This window comes from Acartia tonsa, chromosome 9 (genome assembly GCF_053477335.1).
Source record: "Acartia tonsa isolate MP-2025a chromosome 9, ASM5347733v1, whole genome shotgun sequence".
Classification (NCBI taxonomy): Eukaryota; Metazoa; Arthropoda; class Copepoda; order Calanoida; family Acartiidae; genus Acartia; species Acartia tonsa.
The window spans coordinates 9,411,780-9,426,682 of record NC_137268.1 but is presented as its reverse complement, the minus strand read 5'-3'; positions in this window follow the sequence as shown (position 1 = coordinate 9,426,682).

Below are 14,903 nucleotides of genomic sequence, written 5' to 3'. Positions count from 1 at the left end.
TATTAATCATGATGTTGTAAATATAACAACTATACTAATAATAATCAGTTCATAATCAATAGGTAATAAATCATTATAAATAAATCAATAAGTACCTACGAAATCAGGTTGAAATGTAAACAATAATGGTAAATAAAACGAAATAAATCTTAGACAAGAAAATTAAGATTTATAGGTACTTAAAACTAAATTTGTTAAGCATCAAAAAGAGTAGTAAGAAAAAATTTTTCAAAATCCTTGGGCAGAAAGTTTTTCAAACCTAATGAATAAGAACTGTAATATCTTAATCAACAATAAAACTTTTTAATACTTAAAGAATAGCAAAATAATAATATCTTCGTTAGAATTTTCATCGGAATTATAAAAAAAACCAATTTTTCTTTGTAAAAAATATGAGACTTTAAATATGAATTTTCAATCATTCCTTGATCTGAATAAAATATGTTTACTTGATTGAAATTCATATATAATTTTTAAAAAAAAATCTGCTAAAAAAACTTGATTTTTTTTCTTAGAATAAATATCGAATCACGCAACCTTGACACATTTATTCCTTTTTGGTAAACTTTTCAGGTAAGTTTTATAATGAATTGTACTTTTGAAAAAAATTTTAACTCAATAAAATTAAATTTGAGCATATGAAATAGAATAAAATTTAATCGCATTTCATTTGATTCTTATTTTAGGCATAAAATAGGCATATAAAAAATGTGCTTTTTTACTAAAAAAAATCTCAATTTCCATAAAATAAGAATCAATTATTAATCATAATTTTTAACAACTGCCTGACTGATACAGCATGTTCTTCTAGGGGAGATTTATCTGTCAGCCTGAACAAGACTCTTGCAGTCTTTCTTCCATCCTCAATTCTCGTCACTCGGCCCATCCTCAAACATCTCATCAGCGGATTGGTACTCGTAACCAGAACTATATCTCCGTCAGCTAGTGGCTCCGCCATCTCATCCTTCCACTTGGACATCCGTAATATCTTCGGTAGGATCTCCTGGCGGTAGGCAGTCCAAAACTGGGCAGACAAATCTTCCAACAACTTCAACCTGGAGGAAATTTGGTCCTCCGGTTTCATCGCCACATTGCACAACGGCTGGCGGTCAACATTTCCCAGCAGCTGGCCAGGGGTAATCAGCCGCCAATTCTCCACGTCGTTCGCAGCTTCAATCGTCAATGGTCTGCTATTCATCAACTTGCTAACCTCCGCCAACAGCACCAGGAGCTCGTTGAAATTAACAGAACTATTCACCAACTTCTTGGACAGCAATCTCTTGGTTAATCCCACCATTTTCTCAGCTTGTCCAATGAAATGGTGGGCTCGGGCCGGGATCTGAGACCAAGAAAACTCTACCTGGCTGCCCAACTTCTGCTCTAAAACCTTGCGAGCACCGGATAATTGTGTGCCCATGTCGCTTACTATGATCTTCGGCAGACAATGAACAGCTTCCAACTTGCGCAGGGACAACAGGATACTGCTGGTATCATACTTTTCCAAGGCATCTAACCATAACGCCCCTGAGAACCTGCAGACCACCACGAACACCCACACCTTCTTCGTTGCTGTCTGACTCCTCGTTTTGGCGGCAGCTCTCCTCGTAACCAGCGGACCCATCAGGTCGACTTGCACAGCTTCAAAAGGCCTGCTCGGGACCAACTTGTCAGGTAACACGTCCTTCATGGTAGTACGACATTCCTTAGCCCTCTCAACACTGCAGGGCCAACACTTCTTCACTTCCATGATGGACAACCTCCTTGCCTTCACAATCCAGCACCAACGGCGGCTCTCAGCTAAAGTTCCACGGACACCAGAGTGAAGCTCAACATGCGCTTCTCTCATAAAAACAGCAGCTAACCAATTACCAGGCTCCAAAATTATTAAACCTGGCATGTCTTCAAATATCATTTTACGGCCACCAGTAATGGCGTCAATGACTGGCTGTCCACGACCAACCATTTTAAGAATCCTCATCTCCCTGGTCACATAATTTCCTCCGGGACCAACGACAGGCCAGGTCAATGATACTTCATGCACTAATGGATTTAATGACGCATAATTGCCTTTAGCGTCATTTATCCACTCATCCTCTTGGCTTCGTGACACAATGAAAAGTTCCGCCGCCGCCATAAAATTGTATAAAGACGGCTTGTATACAGAATCTGCGGCTGCTACATGACTACCAACGGCTGTAGTCTTACCTTCTTGTCTGCTCTTTAGCTTCTTCAACCAGGTGTTCGCAACTTGCAGGACAGCTGCCATAATACGTTTGGCCTGTCCAAATGATCTCCTGTGCTTAAACCTAAAGACATCTTCAGCGGCTTCTCCGGCAACTTTCATTGAACATAACTTAACCATTTTGGTATTCAACTCCTCTGGGGGTAAAACCTGCTTGACTTCTTCGGCAGTTTTCACCGGCCACGCACTTTCATCCTGGCGCAACCATTCTGGGCCCAATCTGTACCTGGAACCTGGTCCCAAATCTGATACTTTGCAGGTGCTTCTGGTGCCCAAATCTGCAACATTGTGCGTCCCCGGGACCCACCTCCAGTCATCCTTGTTGGTTGCAGATTGAATTTCTCCAATACGATGAGAATTAAATGTGTTCAACATAGCACTGTTGGAAACTATTTGTGATAAAACACACGATGAATCAGTAAAGTACATCACTCTGATAATATCAAAGGGCAGGGCATCTCTGACGGACTTTGCCAACCTTGTGGACATCTGGCACCCCATCAACTCAAGGCGTGGAATTGATTCACACTTGACCGGCGCAACTCTTGACTTGGTGGCTAGCAGAAACGTTTCAAATCCTTGTCTAGTTGGCCACCTCAAATATGCATTACTTGCATAAGCCTCTGATGACCCATCCGAAAACATCATCAAGGATGGAAGGCCAGTTGGTTCATCCGGGACCACACAACGGTCAAACTCCAATTTAGCGACCTCAGCTCTGTCCTCCAGCGACTTAACAAGTTCATCCCGTAGACTTTTTGGAATGAAATCTTGCCAGCCCAAATTCAGCAAACATGTTTTCCGCAGGACAAGTTTAATTCTCAACAGAATAGGGCTGCAAAGCCCGATCGGGTCGAAGGTTTGGGCGGCGAACCTGTGGACCATCTTCTTTGTCAGATTCTCGTCCAAGGCGTCCTGGAGGTTGTACAAATCAGCATCCTCTTTCACCTTCTTTCCCTTGACCTTACCATCTTGGTTGACTCTTGTGGCGATGGACAACACATCAGTGGCTGGCTTCCATATCAGCCCGAGAACCTTGGTAGGCTGGCAATCATCTCCAGAATAAATGACTTGTTTGAAGGAAAAACTACCTTTGCCGATAATTCTGTCCGCCTCTTTCATCATCTCCTTGGCTTCTGGCTTCGATCCTGCTCCCGAAATAACGTCATCTATGAAGCTGTGCTTCTCAAGCTTGACTGCAACTGGAATCTGAGGTAACTTGAATTCCTCATCAGGGTAGGTAGGTATTGGTGGCTCCTTCCATAACTCAGGTTTAGCAACAATTTCACTACCATTTATCTGCCCCTCTCCATACATCTCCTTGACCTCTGCTTCACTCTTTCCGCCGAACAGGCGGGACGTCAACTTCAGGGCTGTAACTGCCAAGTTTCCCGCAGCCAACTCGCCGAAATTCACAACTTTGGTCAGGTAAATTTCAAGTGGACCATCTGGCGTCGGGGAAAATAAAACTCTCTTCATCTGGCTGTCGAACTCTGTGGCCAGGATGGAGTTATAAAACTTGGAGATATCCGCGGTTATACCAACCTTGTAACCGCGGAAAAGCATCAAATGATAAAAAATCTTCTGCATTGGCGGCGGGCCTCCCAGCATTATGTTATTAAAACTGGTACCCTTGAACGTCAGAGAACTATTTGCACACAATCGCATGGGTGTGGAACTTGAATCCTCCTTGAAAGCAACCACTATTGATGAACAAGACTTAGGCCCTTCATACTGCAATTCTTCAGGCGTGGCTTTTTGAAAAACGCCTCTTCTTATGGCGTCGTTGAATACCTCCACATACATTCCATAGGTACCTTCCTTGACCATCCTGGCACGATCCTTTTCAGCAATTTTGCGGGCTAAACTCTCATTGTAGGGTAAAGTGTGAGGATCTTCAATATAAGCATATTGACCTGTCCACTTGTTGGACTGCAAGTCTAGTGTTAAACCTGCCTCAATTATCCTCTGCCTCTCACGCTGGTCCCAGGTAGTGCCGTCGGCCATAGCCTTGCACTCTTGACAGGCAGTACATCCTGGACAAAGTGCCTGCGGCTGTACGCCAAACGATTCAGACGTCAAAAAGTCTGGCAAGGTGCCTCCACTGACACTGACAGCCTTATAAGCCGACTTTTGATCTCCAGCTCCACCGTCAGCACTCGTACAGATAAAACCACTACCAAAAATGGTTCGCCACAACATAGACTGGCCCACTTTCTGGTAAGTTGAAGGAAACACGTCAGGATGTGTATTTCCAATGATGATATCTAAGCCTCCACTAATATATGTAAACCTCTCTGGCGGCATTTTAAATATCTCGGCGGCAGTTTCGGGGTGGACCGAGCGCATCTCGTTGGCCCCGCCGAGGGTAGGCATGACAGCTGCCTCAAACTCCCTCAAATTGCCGTCCCTATCCTTCAGATAAAACACAACATTGCGGCAGGAAGACTCACTGCCGTCAGCTACAGAAATAGTTGTATATCTGCCGGTAGATTTCAGCTTCAACTTGTTGGATAACTTCTCAGACACAAGTGGCAAATTTGCCCCGGAGTCAAACATTACCGTGGCGTGGCAGGTGCCGCCGCCAGGTGCTACAACAGGAACTAACTGAAGTAAGAAGGTACAGGGGCTGGGTGCAGAACTTGACTTGTAAACTGTATTCACACCAGCACTAGCCTCATGGAGTAACCTGGAATGATATCTGTCGCAATTATTGGTACCACAAACACCAAGCTTATCCGATTTATTACATTTGTCAGCAGTATGGCCGTCACATAGGCAGAGTTCACATAACTTCTTCTGCTGGACAACTTTCTTTCGGTCAACCACATCCATCTTCTTAAACGTGAGGCAACGGAAAATCGGGTGTTTCTCCTTGCAGCTCTCCACAGGACATGCACTGTTCCACTTGGAAGCCTTGTCCTTTCCAGCCTTTCCATTCTTATTGTCGTTGCGGCCAGATACTTGCGCGGCGGCAGCTCTGTCACGATTTCTCTTGCCGGCGCCAGTGTCATAGGACATATCACCGGCCAACATGGCACCCCTGGTCCTCTCCAGCAGTTCTACAATCTTCGGGATGTCTGGTTGGTTCATGCTACCTAGCTCCATCATAATTTTGTCTCAAATTTTCAGGGCACTTGTCTTTAAAAATATGAATAAGAGTTAGGTGATTGTAATCCTTAGCTGCAGAACCAACGATGGCTTCTACCTCCTGCATCATGCTCTTGAAGGTAGCAATTGCGCTAACCACGTCCACAGGTTTATCCACAGGTTTCATCTTGTTCAACTTAGTTAAAATCCTCATGAACCGGCAAGTGTTTGATAAAAACATCTGATCAAGAAACGCCCATTGTTCATTATGGTCTCTAATCGCTGACACTTGCTTGCGTAGTTCCGAGTTGGTTATCACCTTCTCCATACACAACATCAGACTTAACCTCTGGTCAGCAAATCCATAACCAGAGCATAGATCCTTAAAGACCTGTTTAAAGTTTGGGTAATCCGTGTCAGTTCCGTCGAACGACGGCAACAAACTGTTGTCCCAGCGCCCATACTGCGGGTTGGAACTCCGAATATCCACGGCAGACATACTTCTGGAGAGCATGGCAGGTGTCCCACTCTCATCCAGATTAGATGAACGACGTTCCATCTCTCTAAGCCTTCGGTACATATCACGTACTTCTTGGCGCAACTCCACGGAAATTTTAAGCACTCCCATGTCCATCTTCACCTTCTCAATGACGTCGAGGTTCCTGGCGACAGTGCTTGACCTCGCGTCGTCTGAATCATTGTCAAGCCAGTACAGAATTTTTGTACACTGCTCCAACGACGCATAGACTTTATCTGCAACAGTTTTCTGCTCACTAGCTTCATCCAAATCACGCTTGAACTCGCGCAGCTCACTAGACTCCACGGCAGGTTTTAGACTTTTTATTAGGTCAGATTGGTCCTTGACCTCACTAAAAATGTCACGAATTGATTTTACATTCACATTTTCACATGAACTAAAACTTTGGCAGGCTTTTAGATTGTCATAAAACACTTTTAACTGTTCGTCAAACACTTCTAGCCTTTCACTGCCAATAGCGATAGCTCGCTCAATTTTCTGCTTTTTGGTTAGTGGCATAATGATTCACTAGGTACTTATTTCACAGAAAAATTGTCACAGTTTATTGCATCAATAATTCACTGGATGCTATTGATCTCTTGATGAATGCTAACGCCTATTCATCAGATACTTTGAAATTGTCTCAACCATGACACTTTGGTTGAGCTTGACTTCCGAATTAGCGGGAAGTTCACGAGATCAGTTGGCGAACATACAAACCCCCAATACCAGGAACCATCAAGTTTCAACAGCAGGTTTGAATATAGATTTATTGATGAAATTATTTCAAAGACCTGAAATTACAATATCAATTAGTTCATAATTCCAGTTATTTATAACCACGTAATCTTATTTGCTTTTTAAAATCATTTTTCTCTACGGTAAAAAATCTTTGGAAACTTTGGCTTTAAAGGAAAATTATTTGGTTTAATAAATCATTGTTAAATGCAAAAATAAAGGCACATAAAAATTACTAAAACATATTAATCATAATTAAGTTTCATGCTTAGCTGGCTAAAGCCTTTTTAAAACTACATATAATCGTCCTATACACCATTCTTCCTAATAAAATTAACAAATTCTACCTGAAGTTCCTATGGTTTCAAATCCCTGATATACTAGGGTCGTTCACACACTATGAGACCAATGATAGGCCCAATTTTGTTCTCCGAAATCTTCACACTCTCATATCTCATTCAAAAGTAAAGAACGTGCGCATCAAAATAAACAAACAATCCATGCCGCGCCACATTATGAAAGGAAAGCCATAAAAAGACGACATTTGCGCTTAGTTTTAGGATAATGATAAGGAATTAATTTCGCACTTGATAAACACAAAGCTTCCTCGAAAAGAGGTTAAGACAGAATTATTTTGTAAATATTAATATTTATATAATAAATAAATTCTAAATAAATACGATAAATAACAAGATGTTTTTTTTTCAGGCAATTTTAGATTTATTTTAGCCAACTATACGTCATACTCTGCCAACCGCCCCCGCCAGCCCTTTTTAATAGTATAATACAGATTTTAGAATATACGTGGATATTATGTCAAGAGAAACATTGTCAATTTTGGGTTACTATTTTCCCTGCCATTATTGGCCAGTTCGTTCCAGTAGGAGATGAATCGTTATTTTAAAATTTAGCCCACTGCGTGTCTCACTATTAGAGAACATGAAAATCTGGTGTAAGATTCAAGTAATACTATCATTTATAAAACTTACTGAAGAATGAGTGCGACTTAATATTATAGGATTTTCAATATCTATTTATTTTCTTTATTATACATAATTCAGCGATAAAGTATATATTTATAATATACTCCCATAATGTATTGTTATGACTCACTCATATGTGAGTAGGGTGACAAATATTCAGAGATTTTAACAAGTTGATGATAGTTATTTATCGCATTGTATTGTAGACATCTTTCCGCGGATATTAAAAAAATAAGTTAGGCTCTGGCTATCAAAACTAGTGTCAATTTTATGATTTTTAATTTATTTTACTAAATTGTCTCAGATACGATGGTATACATGATTTTTTAGGATGGCTGAGAAAGGGGTACTGTCATTTACACATCCAGCAAATTTACAGTGGATGTGTTTTCGCCAGTGCACTGGATGTATTTATGACAAACTGAATTTTTACTGTATAAATGACAGTAAAATCGATTCTCATGCCATAAATACATCCAACACTGGCAAAAATACATCCAATATTTTTATACATATGTCAAAAATACATCCGACACTGGCATTTACACATCCATACTTTTCAATTATATGTCATAAATACACCAACACTGGCATTTATACATCCATAGAAATTTAATATACATAATAAGAAAACTACACACTTGAATATTATTTGAGTTATAATATATTTCTCAGGTTAAAATAAAAAGCATTATAAAGATTTAAACTATAATATATCCTTTTTTTAAATACAAATAAACAGTTTATATATCAACCAGTAAATAAATATGTACAAAGATGGATAAAGTTGTAAACTAAAGAGTAGCTTCTAAATTAAGAGAATTAAGATAGTTTAAATTTATAGAAAATTTGGGGATGGGAGAAAATATTGGAGGAAGTAATAGGGGAAAGGGTGTATTAATGCTCATTCAACAAGGATGACAACATCCATAAAAGCGAAGCACTGAAACGGTAGGACAAACGGACATTAACACTTGTATAGTGTCTAAACTGAATTATCAGAATATAAAAGTATAAGAGTCGAAGCAAAATTGTAAGTAAATTTGTTGAAAAACTTCTTGATACAGGATAATGTTTATTGAGTTTATGGACATACTTACATTTTTAGGATTTGATTATAGAGTTGATTCGCTTAAAATATTGTTCTTTGTTGTCCCAGGAGTCAATATACCAAAAATCAGATCAAACGGATAATTAGATCACATAAAAATTTAAAATTAGAAAAATCAACATGTTCAAAATGGACGTACGGACATTCTGGTAATGATTATAGAGTTGCTACGCTTTCTAAATCGTACTAACTACTACAGGAATCATCATGCAAAGTTTTAAATCGATAGGACAATTCTAACATGCCTAAATTAACTAATAAAAGCTATCTATCTCGGACGGACGGACGTACGGACCGACCCTAATTATAGAAAAGCTTCGCTTTTAAAAAGCACATCATTTTTTATCTAATCTAAATAAGCAGGGTTATAGGAATAAGACAAGTACATTAATTTTGCCCAAATCTTTCCCAAAAGTCCAAGATTCATAAACTATATTAAATATTAAATTACTTAAATATTCTAAACTAAATTTAAGCAACAGCTATGTAGGTCTGATTATTTAAAATCATAATGTACATTCAATGAATATCAATCCTTGTGTTTAAAATATACTGCATAGTTATATTTTAATTTATTATATATTCCTCTGAACATAATAGAAACTTTTGTTTTCCAAACTATTTATCCCTTTCTTACACCTTACCTTACCTAAATCTTACAACCCTATTTTAGAATTTTTTCTAGAAAATATACAAGACTTAGTCATATCTACTACATTTTAATTAAGATTTATTTTATCGAATGTTTGTATTTTATTTATTGAAACAATTAAATCTGTTATTTTATCTTTAGTTATTTCTATACTCAAAGATTTTTTGTCTTATTTAACTGAATTGTAATTTAATGAAACTAAGAACTTATAATGTAGTAAAGCATAACTTGATATGTTTAAACTTAAAATGCTTAAAGCTAAACCTAATAAAGAACAATAATTCAATATATTCGAAGTTGTTCATTTTGTTGTTATAACTGAAAAGGAAAGAAGTATTGATGTTTTGTAGGGAGCATCTTGAGAAAGAGGGAAGTAAATAGGGGGAGAGTAACTAAAATTTGGCATAAAATTAAAAACCTATACATACTGTACAAAATCTAATTAATTGTCAATAGATTTTCTTATAAAGTAAACTGTACATTTGCCAGTGTTGGATGTATTTATGACATATAATTTAAAAAGTATGGATGTGTAAATGCCGGTGTCAGATGTATTTTTGACATATGTATAAAAATATTGGATGTATTTTTGCCAGTGTTGGATGTATTTATGGCATGAGAAAAAAGAAGAAAACATTTTGCCAAAAATACATCAACTGTAAATTTGCTGGATGTGTAAGTGCTATAGCCCCTTGAGAAACTGTTTTAATCCAGAGAATATTAAGCGGTTTCCAAGCCATGCTAAAAATTAATATATGAAAACACATTACAATTTAATGATTAAACTTTTCACTTTATATGCCTCCAGGCCACAATATGGTTTATATGGGAGACCAAGCTAGTTTTTTTGCAATATACTGTAAAATGGGTGCAAGCTTCCAGTCAAATGCACTCATTAGGTCAAACTGTTCTTATTTAGGCGTTCAATTATACTATTTGTTTGGTCTAAAATTAAATACAGTTTGACCCAATAAGCGCATTTGACTAGAAAATTGCAACCTATTTTTAGCAGTGTTGCGGATCCGGATCCTGGGGTATAAATTTATGGAAAAATCTACCTAAATTCATATAAAATAGTCACTTACAAATTTTGAAATATCTGGTAACCTTGTTAAGATCAGCTGATTCACTCCCACACTCTTCTCTCTCACATTGTATTCGAGATTAAAGAATAAATATTTTTTGAAAAATTTGGTGATTTTATTTTTATTGTCAAGGATCCGGATCTGCATACAATCAATGCGGTTCCGCAACACTGATTCTTAGAATATTTTTAAAAAATGACGCTCTTAATAAAATTCTCAGTTGATTTCATTTTCTATAATTACAAGGCACTAAATAATAGCCTTTTTTTAAACAAAATTGCCCCCATCCCCTTTTTTGGGGACTTTAAAAATATTGATTTGTTTTTGTTAAAATATATGAAAAATATCGTTTTAACAGAATTAAAAATGCTTCTTATTTTCCATATAAAACCCTTGCCATACCCTATAGGTTTTATTTCCTTCTGTTGAACTCAATATTTTATGTTTTATTTTGTATTTGTTTGTTATAGTAGGCAGATACTATACATACTTTTACTATATAATTAATATACTAGATATAGATACGTAGTAATACTGATTCCTAGGACAACAATGTACATTGTTATAAGCGAATCATCTCTATAATCAAGTCCTAAAAATGTAAGTATGTCCTGAAACATATCCTGGATGTAAGCAGTTTTTCAACAAATTTACTTACAATTGTTGTTTCGAATTTTATACATTTATATTCTGATTATTCAGTTACGACACTCTACAATTATTACTCTTCGCTTTTATGGATGTTGTCATCCTTGTTCTTTGATAATGGTTTGAACCTCTACATCCTTTATGTTATTTTTGCAGAGGGGGGGTGTAAACTAGATTCATGTGATTATGGGTCCCCGAGGGGGCATTCCACACACTATGGTCAACTACACACTGCAAGATATATAACCACAACAATACATTTCAAACTGTATTCATTAACATTTGTTTGTAGTAGCATAGCTACTCTATAATTCATGTTGTCTGTCCGGTAGTAGGTCCCTAACGCTATGAAAGAAATGTTTTTTTGGCTGCAATTTACTGCTGTTTTTCTTTGTAAAGATACTACCATATACTAATGAGCATCCAGTATATAATCTACTTAGTCCGTTGGTCTTTCAGTCATGCTACTAAAAAAGGTATAAGACATATGTGAAAGGTTGTAGTCTTTTTATACAAACATAATTTTTGAGCCACTGCACATTCTCTTAAAATCACTTTGTCCGTCCGTCCATGATTATTATTGTGCTTCGCTACGTTTGGATGTTGCCATCCTTGGTTTTAAAGGACTAGCTGTAATAGACAAATTTAAATGATTGAATTAAACCTTAATAACTATATCTTTAAGTTTAAAATCAGCCAATAAATAAGGCTTTTTAGCGAATACAAATTAGATTTACTTAATTAATGTTTCCATAATATATAATTATGCAGTTCGAATTAAACAAAGCGTTTGGTGTATATATATTTATTTGAACTTATCTGGAAAAACTAACAATTGAACTATTGCATGTGAATGGAATCGAAACTAAGATGGGACCAATATCTTATAACCTACATACTAAAGTAACAAGATGTTTGTCAGTCTGGAAGTCTAGTTAGATCTCGTTAATAGCTGATTGTTTAAAGTCAGGGATCTCAAGGGTTAAGACAATGAATGATTAATTAATATACATACACAATGATGGTAAACTAAATTACCTTTTCTGTAGATTGAACTTATTGGTTGAAAAGTTTGCACACAAATTGTTTGGATCAAGCCAATTAAATTTCAAAAAGTACTCAAAGTTTTTTTGTGAATCAACAAATAAAAACGTGGTTATAAAACTTTGGATACCAGTATAATTTACAGTCCCATATACCCCTCCAAAGACATTTTAAGTATAAATAAAGATGAAAAATAATTTTATGTGAACTTTTGTCAGTCAAGTGTAACAATATGGGTTCTACTAGAGTGAACTTTAGAGTAGGTACACATTGATAGATAGATATACATGATAGATAGATACAAACCTTCTATCGAGTAATATAGGTTCTACTAGAGTGAACTTTAGAGTAGGTTCACATAGATAGATAAATATATAGTTAGATACATATTTATAGATAGATACAAGTCTAGAGTAACATAGGTTCTACTAGAGTGAGTAGGTACATATAAATAGATAAATATACATATAGATAGATAGATAGATAGATAGATAGATACAAGTCTAGAGTAATATAGTTTCCCTTAGAGTGAACTTCAGAGTAGGTACACATAGATAGATAAAAATTTATAGATAGTTAGATAAAGGGTGTGCAAAAAAAATGCGGACATTTTTAAAATTGAAATTGCGCGGCTTTTGTTAATAGTAGAAAAATGTTACGCATATCGTTAGAACCGTTAGGAAGTCTATTTTTTGGAAATATAAAAACGATTCCTGTGCTACGTATAGTTTAGGAGCGATGTGGTAAAATGTCCCAACTGCCTTAAAACTTGACTTGCGAGTAAATCATTAAAGATTAAAGTATATAAAAAAATATGTACCTTTTTAAAATTCAAATTGCGCGGATTGTGTTAATAGTAGAAAAATGTTACGCATATTGTTAGAACCGCTAGGAAGTCTATTTTTTGGAAATATAAGAACGATTCCTCTGCTACGTATAGTTAAGGAGAGATGTGGTAAAATGTCCCAACTAACTTAAAACTTGACTTGCGAGTAAATCATTAAAGATAAAAAAAAGGGTGTGCAAAAATGCGGATATTTTTAAAATTCAAACTGCTCGGCTTGTGTGAATAGTAGAAAAATGCTATGTATATCATTAGAACCGTCATAAACTCTATTTTTTGAAAATATAAGTATGATTTTTGTGCTATTTTTAGTTTAGGAGCTGTATTGATAAATGTGAGAAAAGTGGAAATTTTTTTTTTAGTTTTAAGTCAGTTGGGAGATTCTATCACATAGCTCATAAATTATACGTAGCACATGAATGGTTCTTATATTTCCAAAACATTTTTTTACCATTAACACAAGCCGAGCAATTAGAATTTTAAAAATGTAAGTATTTTTATTTGCATACTCTTTAATTTAATCTTTAATGATTTACTCGCAAGTCAAGTTTTACATCAGTTGGGACATTTTAACACGTAGCTCCGTAACTTTACATAGCAGAGGAATCATTCTTATATTTCCAAAAAATAGACTTCCTAGCGGTTCTAACGATATGCGTAACATTTTTCTACTATTAACACAAGCCGCGCAATTTCAATTTTAAAAATGTCCGCATTTTTTATTACAAACCCTTTAGATACAAGTCTAGAGTAATATTGGTTCCACTAGAGTGAACTTTAGAGTAGGTACACATAGATAGATAAATATATAGATAATTAGATAGATACAAGTCCAGAGTAATATTGGTTACACTAGAGTGAACTTTAGAGTAGGTACACATAGATAGATAAATATATAGATAATTAGATAGATACAAGTCCAGAGTAATATTGGTTACACTAGAGTGAACTTTAGAGTAGGTACACATAGATAGATAAATATATAGATAATTAGATAGATACAAGTCCAGAGTAATATTGGTTACACTAGAGTGAACTTCAGAGTAGGTACACATAGATAGATAAATATATAGATAATTAGATAGATACAAGTCCAGAGTAATATTGGTTACACTAGAGTGAACTTTAGAGTAGGTACACATAGATAGATAAATATATAGATAATTAGATAGATACAAGTCTAGAGTAATATAGGTTCTACTAGAGTGAACTTTAGAGTAGGTACACATAGATAGATAGATATACATGATAGATAGATACAAGTCTAGAGTAATATAGGTTCTACTAGAGTGAACATTAGAGTAGGTACACATAGATAGATAAATATATAGATAGTTAGATAGATACAAGTCTAGAGTAATAGAGGTTCTACAAGAGTGAACTTTAGAGTAGGTACATATAGATAGATAAATATATAGCTGTATATATATACATAGATAGATATATAGCTAGATAGATACAAGACAAATAAAGTTATATAGGTTGATATATACAAATATACACAAAATAGTCTAGAGTAATAAAGGTTCTACTAGAGTGAACTTTAGAGTAGGTACATATAGATAGATAGGTAGTGACCAAGCTTTTCATCTACTGATTTTAATCCACAAAAAGGGGTAATTATGTTTATCTTTATTGGGCATGTACAATGGTACATCAATTCTCTTAAAATTGCTGACTAAAATTACCTGTGAATTTATTGAAAAATTTTAATTTTTAATTTTCTTAAAATTATTCCAAAATCTACAACAAATAAAGTTATATAGGTTGATATATACAAATATACACAAAATTCAAATTTATGTTAAAAATTTGATACATAAATATTTGTTTCCCCAAAATTTTGTTGATTTTAGATTTACTTTTTTGATTAGTTTTGTTCTGGTCAAGAAAATGGATAGGATAGGAGAATCTAATAAGAAATTTGAGAGAAAAGTTTTCTACAGTAG